Here is a 16344-nt window from a genome sequence, read left to right as displayed (position 1 = left end):
CGAGGTGATGGTCATCGGCCACGACGGCGCTGCTGATGAGAGCGCCCACGACGCCCCGCACGCGGCAGTCCACGACTTGTCCATCCCCCTCCCGGCTGACGCCGACGCTGAAGCACTGGAGGCTCGCCGCCTCGCCCTCCTCGCGGAGGGCCGGAAGTTGGTTTCCATGAGACGCCTCGCTGAGGCCCACCGACGCGAGGCCGACCGCGCCGCCTTTGGCACGCCGCCCCCAGGCGGGCCTAGCCGGGCTGGCGTTGTCAGATAGCGCGGCGCTGTCGTTGCCGACACGTTAGGAGTCGACTGCCTAGTCTACGCCACTCCACTCGAAAACCTGCGCGCCACCCAGGTGGCCGTAGATGAGCTAGACGGACTGGGGGCCGAAGAACTCCCCCACATGACCCGACGCATCCAGCAGCTGATCGATGTAGCCGCGCAGCGGCACGAAGCCGACGCCCGCGCGGAAAGCCCTCCCCCGCGCCGAGATCACGACACGACGTCCCGGACACCGACTACGGGTAGAGACCACGCGCGGCGCGAGAAAGTGCCGGCTGCCAGCCGAAGCCAAACCCGGATCTCCATCGAGCGAGACGCAGAAGGCCACCCTCGGGCCGTGGAGTGGCGGGGCAACCCGCCTCCGCCCCAGCCCCGTGGAGAGAGATATCCCACCCCGCCACCTGTTGCGCATCCGACTCTTAGCGGCCGGTTAGGTCGCCGCGAAGGAGTCGGCGAGAACGACGCCCGCCATCGGATCGACCGCCTGGCGCGATCCCTGGCGCTGGAAGAAGAAGACGATGTCGGTCCGCCTTGCTTCGGCCCCCGCATCCGCGACGAGCCCTTCCCCAAAGGGTTCTCGCTCCCAAGAGACACTCCCAAGTACAACGGCTTCGTGAAGCCGGAAGATTGGTTGATCGACTACTCCACGACGGTTAGCATAGCCAGCGGCAACAGGCGCGTTGCTGTGAAGTACGTGCCCCTCATGCTGCAGGGCACGACGCGGACCTGGCTCAACAGCCTCAAACCACACAGCATCAACAGCTAGCTAGATTTCACAGAAGCTTTCGTCCGCAACTTCACCAGCACCTACAAGCGGGCTCCCAAGCCCAGACAGCTCTCCTTGTGCGTACAAGGCCCCGCCGAGTCCACTCGCGACTACCTCACGCGTTGGGCCGAGCTCCGCAACCCTTGCGAAGGGGTGCACGAGGTGCAAGCCATAGAATACTTCACTGCCGGGTGCCGAGAAGGCACCCTCCTCAAGCACAAGCTTCTCTGCGACGAGCCGACTACCCTCGACAAGCTTCTGGACATAGCGGACAAATACGCCACCGCCGACTCCTCAATGAAGACCGAGCTCGGGTAGACGCGTCCGGGAAAGTACTCAACCCGGCGCCCAAGACGCCGGCTGGGGATTCCGGCCGACGCCCACACTTGAACGACCACAAGCGCAAGGGCCCCGTGCCACCACCCGTCAGCCGGCAGGTGGCCACAGTCGAAGACGTGCCGCCCGAAGGGCGGCCCGCGCCCAAGAAACCCAAGGGCGGCAGGCCGGCTTGGCAGCCGGCCTTTTCCTACGAGCAAACTCTCGACGCCCCATGCAAGTTCCACAGCGGCGCGAAGCCGTCCAACCACACAACCCGGAAGTGCCACTGGCTCAGCCGAATCTCTAAAGGCGAAGGGCTCGCACCGCCTCTGCCTGCCGGTCCGCCGCCTCCGGCTCCGCAGCCGACGGCCGCTCGGCCCGCAGTCGGAGCCGTGCACAACGAGTTCCCCGACGAGCATGCCGCCTATATCATCTTTACAAGTCAGCCCGAAGACCGGCGCAGCAAACGCCGAGAGCACCAAGAAGTCAACATGGTTGCTGCCAACCCCGCCGAGCACATGCACTGGTCAGAAAAACCTATCAGCTGGAGCCGGACCGACCACCCAGAGGTGATGCCGTCTCCCGGCTCTTATGCGTTGGTTTTGGATGCCACCCTTGCAACGGACAGACGCGCTGCCCGATTCTCCCGCGTGCTGATAGACGGCGGGAGCAGCATCAACATCCTGTACCGTGACACCATGGAGAAGCTGAATGTCAAGACGAAGCAACTCATGCCTACTCGGACTGTGTTCCACGGCATCGTACCCAGCCTGTCCTGCGCCCCCATTGGCAAGAACAAGATTGATGTACTTTTTGGGGACAAGGAGCATTTCCGCCGGGAAGCGATCTGGTTTGAAGTGGTGGACCTGGAGAGCCCTTACCATGCATTGCTTGGCCGACCTGCCTTGGCCAAGTTCATGGCAGTTCCCCACTATGCATACCTCAAGATGAAGATACCAAGCACCAAAGGCGTCATCACCGTAGCCGGCGATTACAAGAAGTCCTCCGAGTGCGCAGCAGCCAGCAGCCGGCTGGCCGAGTCCCTTGTGATTGCCGAAGAGAAGAAGATGTTGGACCGGGTCGTGGCCATGGCCAGCAAGCAGTCGGCCCTGTCCCCCGATCCCAAGGAGTATGATGCCCAAAGATCTTTCCAGCCGGCCAAGGAGACGAAGAAGATACCTCTTGACCCCGAGCACCCAGAGAGGTTTGCCGTCATCGGGGCAAACCTAAACAGCAAATAGGAAGGCGAGCTCGCCGACTTCCTCCGTGAGAATCGGGACATCTTTGCATGGTCCCCCAAGGACATGCCGGGTGTTCCGAAGGAATTCGCCGAGCACAAATTACACGTCCGAGAAGACGCCAAACCAGTCAAAAAACCCCTCTGCCGACTGTCGGAGGAGAAACGCAGGATTATGGGAGAGGAGATAGCCCGGCTTCTGGCAGCCGGCTTCATTATGGAAGTTTTCTTTCCAGAGTGGCTCGCCAACCCGGTCCTCGTGCTAAAGAAGAACAACAAGTGGCGCATGTGTATAGACTACACGAGCCTCAACAAGGCCTGCCCCAAAGATCCCTTTGCCCTGCCAAGGATTGACCAAGTGATAGACTCCACGGCCGGATGCGAGCTGTTGAGTTTCTTGGATGCTTACTCAGGATACCACCAGATAAAGTTAGATCCGGCTGACCGCCTGAAGACCGCCTTCATCACGCCATTCGGAGTCTTATGCTACCTGACTATGACATTCGGCTTGAGAAATGCCGGTGCCACTTTTCAGCGTTGCATGCAGAAGTGCCTCCTCAAGCAACTTGGCAGAAATGCTCACGTCTACGTAGACGACATTGTGGTGAAGACGGAGAAGCGCGACACCTTGCTGGAAGACCTCAAAGAAACATTTGAGAACCTACGCCGTTTCCAAATCAAGATCAACCCCGAGAAATGCGTGTTCGGAGTGCCAGCCGGCCAGCTCCTAGGCTTCCTGGTCTCCGAACGCGGCATCGAATGCAACCCGGTGAAGATCAAGGCCATTGAGAGAATGGCGATTCCCACCAAGCTTCGAGACATCCAGAAGTTCACCGGGTGCTTGGCCTCCCTAAACCGCTTCATCAGCCGGCTCGGAGAGAAATCTCTCCCCCTCTACCGCCTCATGAAGAAGACCACTCACTTCGAGTGGAATGACCAAGCTGACCAAGCTTTCCACGAGCTGAAGAAGATGCTGGCCACACCGCCAGTCCTGGCAGCACCGACTGAGAAAGAGCCCATGCTCCTCTACATTGCCACAACCAGCCGAGTGGTCAGCACCGTCATCGTAGTCCAACGCCCAGAAGAGGGCCGAGCCCAGCCGGTCCAGAGGCCGGTGTACTATTTGAGCGAGGTACTGTCCGCCTCGAAGCAGAACTACCCGCACTACCAAAAGATGTGTTATGGCGTGTACTTCGCCGCCAAGAAGCTGAAGCTCTACTTCCAAGAGCATCCCATCACGGTCGTATGCACCGCCCCGCTAGCCGAGATCATAGGCAGCCGGGATGCATCCGACCGGATGGCGAAATGGGCCATCGAGCTGGCTCCTTACGCGATCTTCTACCAGCCTCGCACCGCCATCAAATCCCAAGCATTGGCCGACTTCCTCATCGACTGGGCCGAGACCCAGTACCTGCCGCCAGCTCCCGACTCCACTCATTGGCGCATGCACTTCGATGGGTCCAAGATGCGCACCGGCTTGGGAGCCGGCATCGTCCTCACCTCTCCCAAAGGCGACAAGCTCAGATACACGCTGCAAATCCACTTTTCCGCCTCCAACAATGTAGCCGAGTACGAGGCGCTCATACACGGGCTCCGGCTTGCCAAAGAGCTCGGCATTCGCCGGATCCTATGTTATGGCGACTCGGACTTGGTGGTCTAGCAATCATCCGGCGACTGGGACGCCAAGGACGCAAATATGGAAAGCTACCGCTTCCTCGTTCAGCAGATCAGTGGGTATTTTGAAGGATGCGAGTTCCTCCACGTACCGCGAGCCGACAACGAGCCAGCTGATGCTCTGGCTCGAATAGGCTCCACCCGGCAAGCAATACCAACCGGCGTCTCTCTACAACGCCTCCTCAAGCCGTCTATCAAGCCGTCTCCAGAGTCCGATTCCATCTTCGTGCCGCTTGACCCCGACGCGGCCAGGTCCGGCTCGAAGAGCCAAGCAGGTGACCCGAGGACTTCGATAGTCGGCCCAGGGACGTCAGCAGGCGGCTCGGGGACTTCCGTAGTTACGCCCGACCCGGGGACTGCCTCACCCGGCTCGGGGACTGCGGTAGTCAGCCCGGAGACTACACCAACACAACAAGCGGCGGCCGACTCCAGCATTTCACCGCCCAGCCCGCCCGCCCTGGTCGTAGTAGCCGTTTTGGCAATAGAAGAAGTCGCAGCTCCGTCATGGGCTCAACCCATCCTCAACTTCCTAATAAACCAAGATCGGCCGGCTGACGAAGTAGAGGCAAGACAAGTCCAACGCCGAGCCGGAGCATACACAATCGTCAACAGAGAACTCGTCAAGCGCAGTGTCACTGGAGTCCTCCAGCGATGCGTTGAGCAAGAGAAGGGCATTGCAATCCTCAGAGACATCCACCAAGGAGAATGCGGCTACCATGCGGCCTCAAGATCACTCATCGCTAAAGCCTTCCGCCATGGTTTCTTTTGGCCGATTGCTTTGGATGACGCCAAGGAGTTAGTTAAACATTGCAAAGGGTGCCAACTCTTCAGTTCCAAGCAACACATGCCGGCTTCAGCACTCAAGACCATTCCCCTCACTTGGCCCTTCGCCGTTTGGGGACTGGACATGGTGGGCCCATTCAAGACGGCGCGCGGTGGCATGACACATCTGCTTGTCGCCATGGACAAATTCACCAAATGGATTGAAGCAAAGCCGATCAAGAAGCTGAATGGGCCGACTGCCGTCACATTTATCGCAGATATAACAACTCGGTACGGCGTGCCACACAGCATCATCACCGACAATGGCACGAATTTCGCCAAGGGCGCCTTGGCATGTTTCTGCGTGACGCAAGGCATCCGGTTGGATCTAGCATCCGTCGCCCACCCGCAGTCAAACGGCCAGGTCGAGCGAGCCAACGGCCTCATCCTTTCCGGCATCAAGCCCCGACTGATCGTACCACTGGAGCGTTCAGCCGGCTGTTGGCTCGATGAGCTGCCGGCTGTCCTCTGGAGTCTGCGCACTACACCAAACAAGTCAACCAGCTTCACCCCTTTCTTCCTCGTGTATGGTGCTGAGGCGGTCATCCTGACTGACATCGAGTTCGACTCGCCTCGGGTAACCATGTACATGGAAGCGGAGGCCAAGGAAGCACGAGAAGACGACGTCGACCTGCTGGAAGAAGGCCAGCTGTTAGCCCTCAGCCGGTCCGCCATCTATCAGCAGGGCCTGCGCCGCTACCACAGCCGGAAGGTCAAGCCAAGATCCTTCCAAGAGGGTGATCTTGTGCTCCGGCTGATCCAGCGAACAACCGGCCAGCACAAGCTCTCGGCCCCTTGGGAGGGCCCCTTTGTCATCAGCAGAGCCTTAGGCATCGACTCCTACTACCTGATCGACGCGCAGAAGCCGAAGGCACGAAAGAGAGATGACTCCGGCAAGGAGTCGGAACGACCATGGAACGCCAACCTCCTCCGAAGGTTTTACAGCTGAAATGCACTATGTATCCCGCTAACTTTTGTACTAAGTACGAGACAATAGGCCCCCCGAGGAGAGCTCGGGGACTGCCATCCTTTATCTATGAATGAAGAGTATCATGCTTATGACCTTATCATTACATTTACTTGTTCCGTCCGGCACCGGGTTCGACTAGTTGGCCCGGGGACTGGCCGACTGGAGTTATATTAGAAGTCCTACCCGCGGTCAGACAAGTAGTGTGCCGGCACCCAAGCCTTCTCTTGCCAAAAGTCGCAGTTCGAAGAACCGGCTGTTCGGCTGGCAAGAGTTAAAGGCAGGAAAGGGCGCCCACACGAAAAACGGCTAGGGACTAACGGACTAATATAACAAAAGCCGGTTTCTCTCCCACCACCGACCGACTACCAGAGTAGCCGGCCGGCCAGCTTCCATTCACTTCACTTCAATCCAAGAAAGCTCGAGTACTTGCCTCCCCAAAAGGGGAAGGCGGCAAAGGAAACAGCCTAAGGATAAAAATCATACGTGAATGGAAACCAAACATGCACAAGTTAATATTTACATAAAAGACCTTCAAAAGGCCAGCATTCAACATAGTTTGGATACACCCCCAGTGGGTGGAACTGCGGAAGCTTAATAAAATCGTTCAGAAGGCAACAAGCAGGAAAAAACAAGGACGGCAGATTAAGCCGGCGGAGCGACTGACGAGCCGGGCAGGTTGGTGGAGACGGCAGTGCCGGTTGGAGGAGTGGCCGGCTGGCGAACCTCGGCATGATCACCGCTTCCCGCAGAAGGCGCGCTTGCACGCGCCTCGTTGCTGGAGGCACGGTCAGGCTGAGGCTGGCTGGCTGTTCCACCGGCCGGCTCGACGTCTTCGCTTTCCTCTCCTTCGTCGTCTTCGCCTTCATCACTGGAGGCAATCTCTTCTGCCGAGTCTTCACCCGCCGCCGGGTCCAGCCCGAACCACTCCTCCGGCTGGGCAACGCCGTCATCATTAATCTCGGGAGCGAAGACGCTGATGTCAGTACACTCGGTGATTGTCGATGCGCGCTGAGCGATAGCCGGCCGCACCTCCGCTAGCTCTTCGTCGGTCTCCAGCCGCCAGGTGCGCAGCTGGTCCAGGTTCAGCCCCAGATACCAAGCTCGGACGAACTCCAGCGCCCGCCCAGCTCCAAGCCGGGCCGCCGACGCCTTCCAAGCCTCGAAGCGGCCAACCGCAACCTCCAGCCAGTCGGCAGTCCGACTCGGGGTGCGGGGAATCGTCTCGCTTGGCCAGAGGGCGGGCAACACCTGCGCTCCGGTGCGCTGGAGGTGGCGGAGCATACGATGAGCCGGCTGCAGCTGCGCTTGGACCGCCAAGAGTTGCTCTTCGAGCGACCGACTCGCGTCCGGCGCGACTTCAGCCCCCGTCTGCCGGCGCGCTTCACGATGGGCCTCGATGGTTTGGGCGGCGAAGACGGAGTAGCCAGGAAAGTAGTCTGCACGGAGAATAAAAAGCAGCTCAAGTCAGAACACAAGTCAGGCGGCAAGGGGCAGGCAAGGAGCGAGGAAAGCGGCTTACCGTCGATCAAATCCTCAATACGGCCGAAGCCTTCATTCAACGCTTGCCTGGTCTCAGCCCAGCCCGCCGCTTCAGTCTCGAACTCGGCCTTCAGGGCGGCTTCGTTATCCTGCGCCTTCTTCAGAGCCGCCTTGTGGCTCTCCTCCTGGTCAGCCAACTTCTTGGCCAGGCGGTCACGCTCCAGGACCAAGGCGTCGTACTCGGTTTCCTTGGCGCGAAGGGCGGCCTGCGCCTCGCTGAGCTCCCCCCTTAAGTCGGCATTGGCTTCTGTGAGCACGAAAGACAAAAGAAAAACCAGTAAGGTGAAGTCGTCAGGAAAGATCCGACCCGACTGCTCAGCAGTCGGCCCGAATCTCGGGGACTACACCCAGTGGGTGCGCTGACGCGCCCCCACAGGAGATGAACGAAACCAAGTACGTACTCCGGCTGCTGATCAGGTCTTCGATTCTCCGACCCAGCTCCTGAGCCTGGGAGTTGAAGGCGGCAGCGCGGAGGTTATGATACTCCTGGAAGATTAGACAGGAGGCGAGAATAAGGTAGTTGTCAAGGAAGATCCGACCCGACTGCTCAGCAGTCAACCCGAATCTCGGGGACTACACCCAGTGGGTGCGCTGACGCGCCCCCACGGAAGAAATCAAGAGAACAAAACAACCAAAGATAGAAGACTCACTCGGATGACGGCCCGTGTCGCAAGGAACTCCTGGGTGTATTGCTGCAGCGAGGCGGCTTGGGCCTGAAGCCGGTTCCGAACCTCTTGGGCCGCCACATTCAGCTCGCCCGTCCCGCCGCTGGGAGTCCACTCGGACGTGCCGTGCTGGCCGCCTCCAATGCCTCCGCCATCTGGCTGGCACCCGTAGCTCGGTGCGGCTCCGGCGCAGCGGTGCCTCCCCCTGCGCGCCGGCGCATTGCCGGCTGCACCTCGAGGCCGGCTCCTGCTTCCGGATCACCCCCGGCCGACTGCTCTGGCGCCGCAGCCGACTGGCCGCCTTGGCCCGCTCCGGTTGGCGCTGCCGGCGGCGCCCCCTCCACGAAGATCACGGAGTCCTCCCTCCGTTCCATCACCGGCCGTTCTTGGTCGACCTCCTCCAGCGGAGGCACAGGAATGTTGGGGGCCACGGCGCGGAGGGGAATGGCTAGCAGCGGAGGCTGGTTGTGCGAAGCCTCCGCCTCCGTCTCCGCAGCTGCCGCCTCCGCCCGGGCCTTGGCTGCTGCATCGGCCTGCTCCTTCGTCGCCTGGGCGGCCCTTCGCTCCGCCGCCTCCCGCTCCTCCCGTACCTCTCGTGCGTTCCGCTCCGTGGCCTCCCTGAGGTCGGCGCGGGGATCCACGCGGCGGGAGCCTGAAGATCCTCCAGTCGGCCCGACTACAGAGCCGCCTGGACCCCGCTCAAGGGAAAGCGGCGCCCTGTCCGGCGAGCAAAGAAAGGTTTAGAAGAGTTTTCAATCGAAAAGAACAAAAAAAATATGTATCCAACCATTCGAGGACTTACGCTGAGATCGCCTGCGGCTGCTTCACCGCCTTGCGGAAGCGGGCCACCTTCGCGGCCGCCTCATCTCGCTTGGTCGCCGCTGTGGAAGCCTTGGACTTCTTCGGCCGGCTGCCGAAGAGGATTGACACGGCCCGGCGCTTCTGGGCGCCGCCGCCAGCAGCCGGCGCGGCGGACGAGCTCGCGCCTTGATGATCAGGCGCCGGCTGGCAGCGTGGGGCGACTTCGACCTCGGCATCATCCGGCCAGTCCTCGAAGCCGGCCGTGAGCCCCGCGCCTCCGGCCTCGTCGCTTTCCCCCACGATGGCGTCTTCCATGGCGGCCGCTCCCAAGTCGGGTCGTCGGCGTCGTCCACCGTGCGGTCAGGGATGAGCTGGCACTCTATCCCTGCAGCCCTGGTCGTCGGCGGAAGGAGAGGGTTCTGCTAGGGGCAAACCGACTGATCAGAGGCCGGCTATCATGAGGCCGGCTACCAAAGGAAGAAAAAAAAGAAAGAACTTACGACGGGCGAGGGTTGGCGCGAGAGTACGGCCCCTTGCCGTACCGCCAATCCTCGGCAAGCTTGCAGTTGGAGATATAGTTCACCATGTAGGAGACCTCCGCATGAGGCATCTCCCTGGTGCTCAGCCGGCTTGGGTCGAAGCGGCCGCTCATCTGACAAACCATGTGAGGCTGGCTTTGGAGGGGAAGAACCCGGCGCTCCACGAAGGCGGCCACCAAGTCGGCTCCGGTCAGGCCCTCCGACTGGATCATCACCCGAAGCCGGGAGACGGCTGCGTTCCCGGCCTGAGACAACGACCTGGCCCGGTAGCTCCACGAAGGTCGCCTCCCAGCCGGCAGGTTGACGTAGTCGCCTTGCTGCGCGACATTCTTCACGTAAAAGTATGACTTCTGCCAGAGCTTCACCGACTAGATCAGCGGGATGGGCGGGAACGGGTTGTTCTCGCTCGCCCGCCTCATGGCAATAAAGGCTCCGCAAGGGGCGGGCACGCCCGCGACGACGGTGCCGAGCTTGCTTTAGAAGAATTCCGCCCAGAGCTCGAGCGTGGGGAGGACCCCAAGGAAGCCTTCGCACAGCGTGACGAAGGCCGACAGCAGCATCACCGCGTTGGGCATGAGGTGATGCGGCTGGAGGTTTAGAATTCGAGGAAGGCTCGGAGGAACCCGCTCGCTGGAAGGCCGAAGCCGCGCAGGCAGTGCGAGCGGAAGATCACCTGCTCGCCCTCCTCCGGTGCCGGCGAAATCTCCTTCTCCGGCGCTAGACGAACCCGAACGAAGTCCTCACCGGGCAGGCGTCGCGTCTGGCGGAGGAACTCGACGTGGTCCTCATGGACGTTGGAGCCATCCCACGAGCTTGACAGCGCCATGGGGCAGCGCGGCAAGAAGCAAGACGATGCGGCGGCGGAACGGCGCGGCAAAGAGTTACTGCGGCGGCGGGAAGGAGAAGAAGGAAGACGAGAGGGGGCGGAGCGAGGGAGAGCGTGCGAGCCTCTGCCGCTCCCCCTCCTCCCCCTACTTATAGACCGCGCAGCGGAGCCGAGGAGGCGTGGCGTGGGGGAACGTGGGGATCAACTGTGCCCACTCCCCCACGTCCCGCGATTATTACGCCCTAATGGCGTAATAAAATCGCTGCGGGAAGGCGAGCGGTCCGCATGGGCCGCAGAAGATCCACGCTCGGGCCGAGGCCTAGTAGTGGCGGGCCCGGGCCTGCGGCGGCGTCCCGTCGCGCGCGCGCACTAGCAGGGTTTCCTTGCCATGTGGCCCGCGGGATGGCCTGCGGACAGCTCACAGGTCGACCGCGTTCCCGCCTACGAGAAACGGAGCTCTCCGAAGTCGGCGCGCACAAGCAAAGCCGCCCCTCAGGATAGGAAACTGACCAAGCTTCCCGTCCCTTTATCAGCCTCGAAGCTCGCTCAGCTTCGGGGACTACTGTCGGAGTAAGTGACCACGGGTAGCCTAGCCGGCTCCCCCTGGCCTTTCTGAAAAAATTACGAGCCGATCCGGCTCTCAAGAATCCAAGACATGGGGCCGCCTTCCCCTGGCCGGCTGTCTCCCAGGCCGGCTATCGGAAGGCGGCCCGACTTCAGCCCTCATGAAGAAAGCCGCGGGAGGGTCGGCTCCGAGGAGCCGGCTGCGAGAAGGCCGACTCCAAGGAGCCGGCTCCCATAAAGCGGTCGAGATCGTACCCTCGAAGTCTGCACCCACATAACGGCGATGTGAAGGGGCGTGGCTACAGTAAGGCTGGCCACCCCCGAATCCCGGAGCACGCCTGGCATAGTGCGCCGTACGGGTGGCCATGACCCGTCCGGCGCAGCACTGTTGCCACGTTGACCCTGATGTCATCCACGACGGGCTGCCAAGTACGGCCCACGGGCGGTGGGCCCCTTCGGGCAGAGAGACACCCGAAGGCGGCCAGACCTCCCCCAGTCGGCCCAAGATAGAGCCGGCTCCCCACAGCCGGCTTGCCACCTCCCTCGAAGAAGACGCCCCATTAAGGAGACAAGACGCGGAGGGGCTACAGTGATTGCCCGCCGGACGGCAGCACTGTAGCCACGCTTACCTCGGCGAAGCCCTCGTCACCAAGATTGAGCAAAAGTAACCAGCCACCGACAAGGCCCTGGACAGTGGGGCCTGCCTGTCGACCCTGGAGCTGGCAGCCGGCGGGACCCACCAGTCGGCGGGCCCCAGCAGTCGGCGCGGAAGCCGGCGAGCATAGACACAGACGGCTGGGCCCCACGCCCAGCCGGATTACCATTGTACCCCTAGGGGGTAGGCCTATTTAAACCCCCCGGGACACCCATGCAAAGGGTTGATCCCTGCTAGTTTTAGGCACCACGTAGGGAGGAGAAGAGAGCAAGCAGAGCCCTTCTTCCTCCTCTCGCCAAACAACTCAAGGAGCATCGTGTAGCTATTTGTTCATCTAGTGATCATGCGGAGACCCCGCAGAGCAGCAGTAGGGGTGTTATCTCCACGGAGAGCCCCGAAGCTGGGTAAGATTCGCCGGCGTGCATGTCTTCACCTCATCCCGTTTCCAGGCACCGGCGATGTTTTACTGGCTCCCACAATGATAAGCCACCCGTTGGCATATGTCGCACCTACCACCCGACAAAAACTTTGTACTGGAAAAATGTTGGACTTGTATTAGACAAATATTGTTGCCATATACGAAAAATGTACTTTGAAACCAAAGGAAACAAAGAAAAATCAAATGAAAAATGAAAAGAAAAACATAAAACATAGAAGAAATAAGAAAACCAAACTAGAAACAAGGAAGACGAAAAATGCAAACGAAAAAACCGATTAAAAATGACAAAGAAAAAACAAAATGGAAGTAAAAAGAAAAAAACCCAGTAAAAACCAAAAAAGTAATAAAGAAAAACAACAAAAAATAAAGAAAAAGAAAAAGAAAAAACAATGAAAATAGAGAAAAATCGGTGAAAAAAAAGAAAAAACCGGAAAAAACCAGAGAAGAAATAGTGGAAACCTCGCTCGGTTCAAATTAAGTAGGTGTGTCATGGTGGGCGCACGGCAGATGTCAAGGGATGACTAAAGAGAGGAGGAGGCTTGAGGGCACCGGTGGGCTCCAGAGGCGAGGTCGGCATGAGCGAGCGAGGGACACAAGACATACCCAGGTTCTGGGCTCTCTAGAGAGATAACACCCCTAGTCCTGGCGAGTGTAGTTTGTTCGTAACAGTACAGAGTTGCTCCTAGAGCTATATGGAGGAAGAAGGAAGGCAGACCAAGGCTTAGGCTATTCCCTCTCTGATAGAGGTGAAGGTGTCCCGATGTTTCGATGAGATAGATATCGTTTTCTGTGGGAGTCGACTTTGACGATCCGACTACGAACGTGTGAAGATGTCGCGCCTTAGCAATTGCTAAACCAACTTCCGAGGGTTATTGACCACGCTGGAGCACGATCAACCTGACCACGAGGGTCTATTTCCTGCAAGCAAATGAAGAACAAGCAAGAAACTGAGATTGCAATCTGGATATTGCGAATAAAAGAGGAAAGCTTTATTAATGAAGATGGGGTTCTGTGACGTCTTGGTCTCATCATTGGACACAAACGAAGTACGCAAAGTTGCAGCTATGGCGAACTTTTAATCTAAACAAAACCCAAAGTCTAAACGATGCCCTAAGGGTTGTTTATATGGAGGAGAGAGGGGGAATTTCGTGGCCCTTGGTGGAGGGGTCCGAAACCAACCCTAGCTCTTGTTTCCCTATACATACGGACTCTAAAAACAGCCTATACTTAAGTATTTCAAAAATACATGGGCCTGGCCCAATAATAAGGTGATGCAGCACCTAGAATAGCCTCTGGACGAAATTTATGAAGTGGCATCTTGTATATTTCGTCCAAGGCTTCATGCACTCATTATGGTGGCTTCAAAGTCCTGGAATCATCACTTGTAACTCCGTTCTTGTCCCCCTTGCGCATGCCATCATCTCCATGCTTGAACTTGCTCCAAGGTTCATCTTTCTTGTCAAAGCTAGGCCCTTCATTTGTAAGCAAAACAAATGTATCCAATTTAGGCAGCATCATATTCTCATGAACATTAGAATCGTTACCAAGAAACGAAAGTACCTGATAATTCAATTGGCGTGCGCGAGCTCTAGTAATTGGTCCAGTATGTATAACATCAGGGGCTGTGGGTGTAACAATGGTATTGATGTCCTACTCATCCTCCCCTTCTCGCAATGAAGTCGTCCTCGATGAAAGCTCATCTTCCTCACCCAAATAAGGCTTCAAATCTGCAATGTTAAAAGTGGGACTAACCCCAAAATCTACAGGCAGCTCAAGTTTATATGCATTACCATTTATTTTTGCTAACACCTTAAAAGGACCATCAACACGTGGCATTAGCTTTGATTTGCATAAATTAGGAAATATATCCTTACGTAAATGTAACCAAACAAGATCTCCAGGTGCAAACACAACATGTTTTCTACCCTTATCTCCAGCAAGTTTATATTTAGCATTCATACGCTCAGTGTTTTCCTTAGTTAACTCATGCATTTTTAAAATCAATTCAGCATGTTGTTTAGCATCAAAATTAACCTTCTCCAAAGATGGAAGAGGCAATAAATCAATAGGTGCACGAGGTAGGAAACCATACACAATTTCAAAAGGGCACATCTTAGTAGTAGAATGCAATGAATGATTATAAGTAAATTCAATATGAGGCAAGCATTCTTCCCACATTTTCTTATTATTCTTCAAAACATCCCTAAGCATAGTAGACATTGTCCTATTGACTACTTCAGTTTGTTCATCAGTTTGGGGGTGACAAGTAGTACTAAAAAGCAGTTTAGTCTCCAACTTAGCCCATAAACATCTCCAAAAGTGGCTAAGAAATTCAGTATCACGATTTGAAACGATAGTATTTGGCACACCATGTAAGCGAATAATTTCACGAAAGAACAAATCAGCAACATTAACATCATCATCGCTTTTATGACATGGTATAAAGTGTGCCATTTTCGAGAACCTATCCATGACAACAAATATGCTATCCCTCCCCTTCTTTGTTCGAGGTAAACCTAAAACAAAGTCCATAGATATATCCTCCCAAGGAACACTAGGTACATGCAAAGGCATATATAAACCATAAGGATTGAGTCGTGACAGCTTTTTGAGATGTAGTGCAGCGAGCAACAAAATGCTCAACATCCCGTCTCATCTTTGGCCAAAAGAAATGTGTAGCAAGTATGTCCTCCGTCTTCTTCACGCCAAAGTGTCTCATTAATCCTCCTCCATGCGCCTCCTGCAACAACAAAAGACGAACGGAGCTAGCTGGAATGCATAGCTTGTTAGCACGAAACACAAATCCATCGTTAAGAACGAACTTGTTCCATGTTCTCCCTTCCTTACAATTCTGCAATACATCTTTAAACTTAGCATCATGCACATATTGATCTTTGATGGTCTCCAAACCAAATATTTTAAAGTCAACTTGTGAAAGCATAGTATAACGACGAGACAATGCATCAGCAATAACATTTTATTTACCCTTCTTGTGTTTAATCACATAAGGGAAAGTCTCAATGAATTCAACCCATTTAACATGTCTACGGTTCAGTTTTGCTTGACTTTTAATGTGCTTCAAAGATTCATGATCAGAATGTATAACAAATTCCTTGGGCCATAAATAATGTTGCCATGTTTCTAAGGTCCAAACAAAATCATATAATTCTTTATCATAAGTAGAATAGTTCAGACTAGGCCCACTCAATTTTTCAGAAAAGTACGCAACAGGTTTGCCATCTTGTAATAACACACCTCCTAATCCAGTTCCACTAGCATCACATTCAAGCTCAAAGGTCTTATTAAAATCAGGAAGTTGGAGTAAAGGTGCATGTGTCAACTTATCTTTCAATACCGTGAAGGCTTCTTCCTGTGCAGTACCCCAAACAAAAGGCACATCCTTCTTTGTAAGCTCGTTGAGAGGTGCAGCAATGGTGCTGAAATCTCTCACAAAACACCTATAGAAACTAGCGAGCCCAAGGAAACTCCTCACTTGTGTGACTGTTTTGGGCTGCGGCCAACTCTCAATAGCTTCAATCTTAGCTTTATCAACTTCAATTCCCTGTGGAGTAACAACATAGCCAAGAAAAGATACTCGGTCAGTGCAAAAGGTGCACTTTCCAAGGTTACCAAACAAACGTGCATCACGTAGAGCAATAAAAACAGCATGTAAATGTTCCAAATGTTCCTCCAAAGATTTGCTATAAATCAATATGTCATCAAAGTAAACTACCACAAATCGTCCAATGAAGGCACGTAAAACTTCGTTCATTAATCTCATGAAAGTACTAGGTGCATTAGTTAACCCAAAAGGCATGACTAACCACTCATATAATCCAAACTTAGTTTTAAATGTTGTTTTCCATTCATCTCCCAATTTCATACGAATTTGATGGTATCCACTACGCAAATCAACTTTGGAGAATATTGTAGAGCCACTCAATTCATCAAGCATATCATCTAGCCTAGGAATAGGATGACGATAACAAATAGTAATATTATTAATGCCTCTACAATCAACACACATACGCGATGTACCATCCTTTTTAGACACTAGTATAATAGGAACAACACAAGGACTAAGAGATTCATGTATATAACCTTTGTCAAGCAGCTCTTGTACTTGACGCATAATCTCCTTCGTCTCCTCTAGATTGGTACGATATGGTGCACGGTTGGGTAATGATGCACCGGGAATTAAGTCAATTTGATGCTCAATCCCTCGAATAGGTGGTAATCCCGATGGCACGTCTTGT

Source organism: Triticum urartu, chromosome 7 (genome assembly GCF_003073215.2).
Source record: "Triticum urartu cultivar G1812 chromosome 7, Tu2.1, whole genome shotgun sequence".
In the NCBI taxonomy this organism is placed as follows: domain Eukaryota; kingdom Viridiplantae; phylum Streptophyta; class Magnoliopsida; order Poales; family Poaceae; genus Triticum; species Triticum urartu.
The sequence above is the reverse complement of the archived record's forward strand: the minus strand, read 5'-3'. Positions refer to the sequence as shown.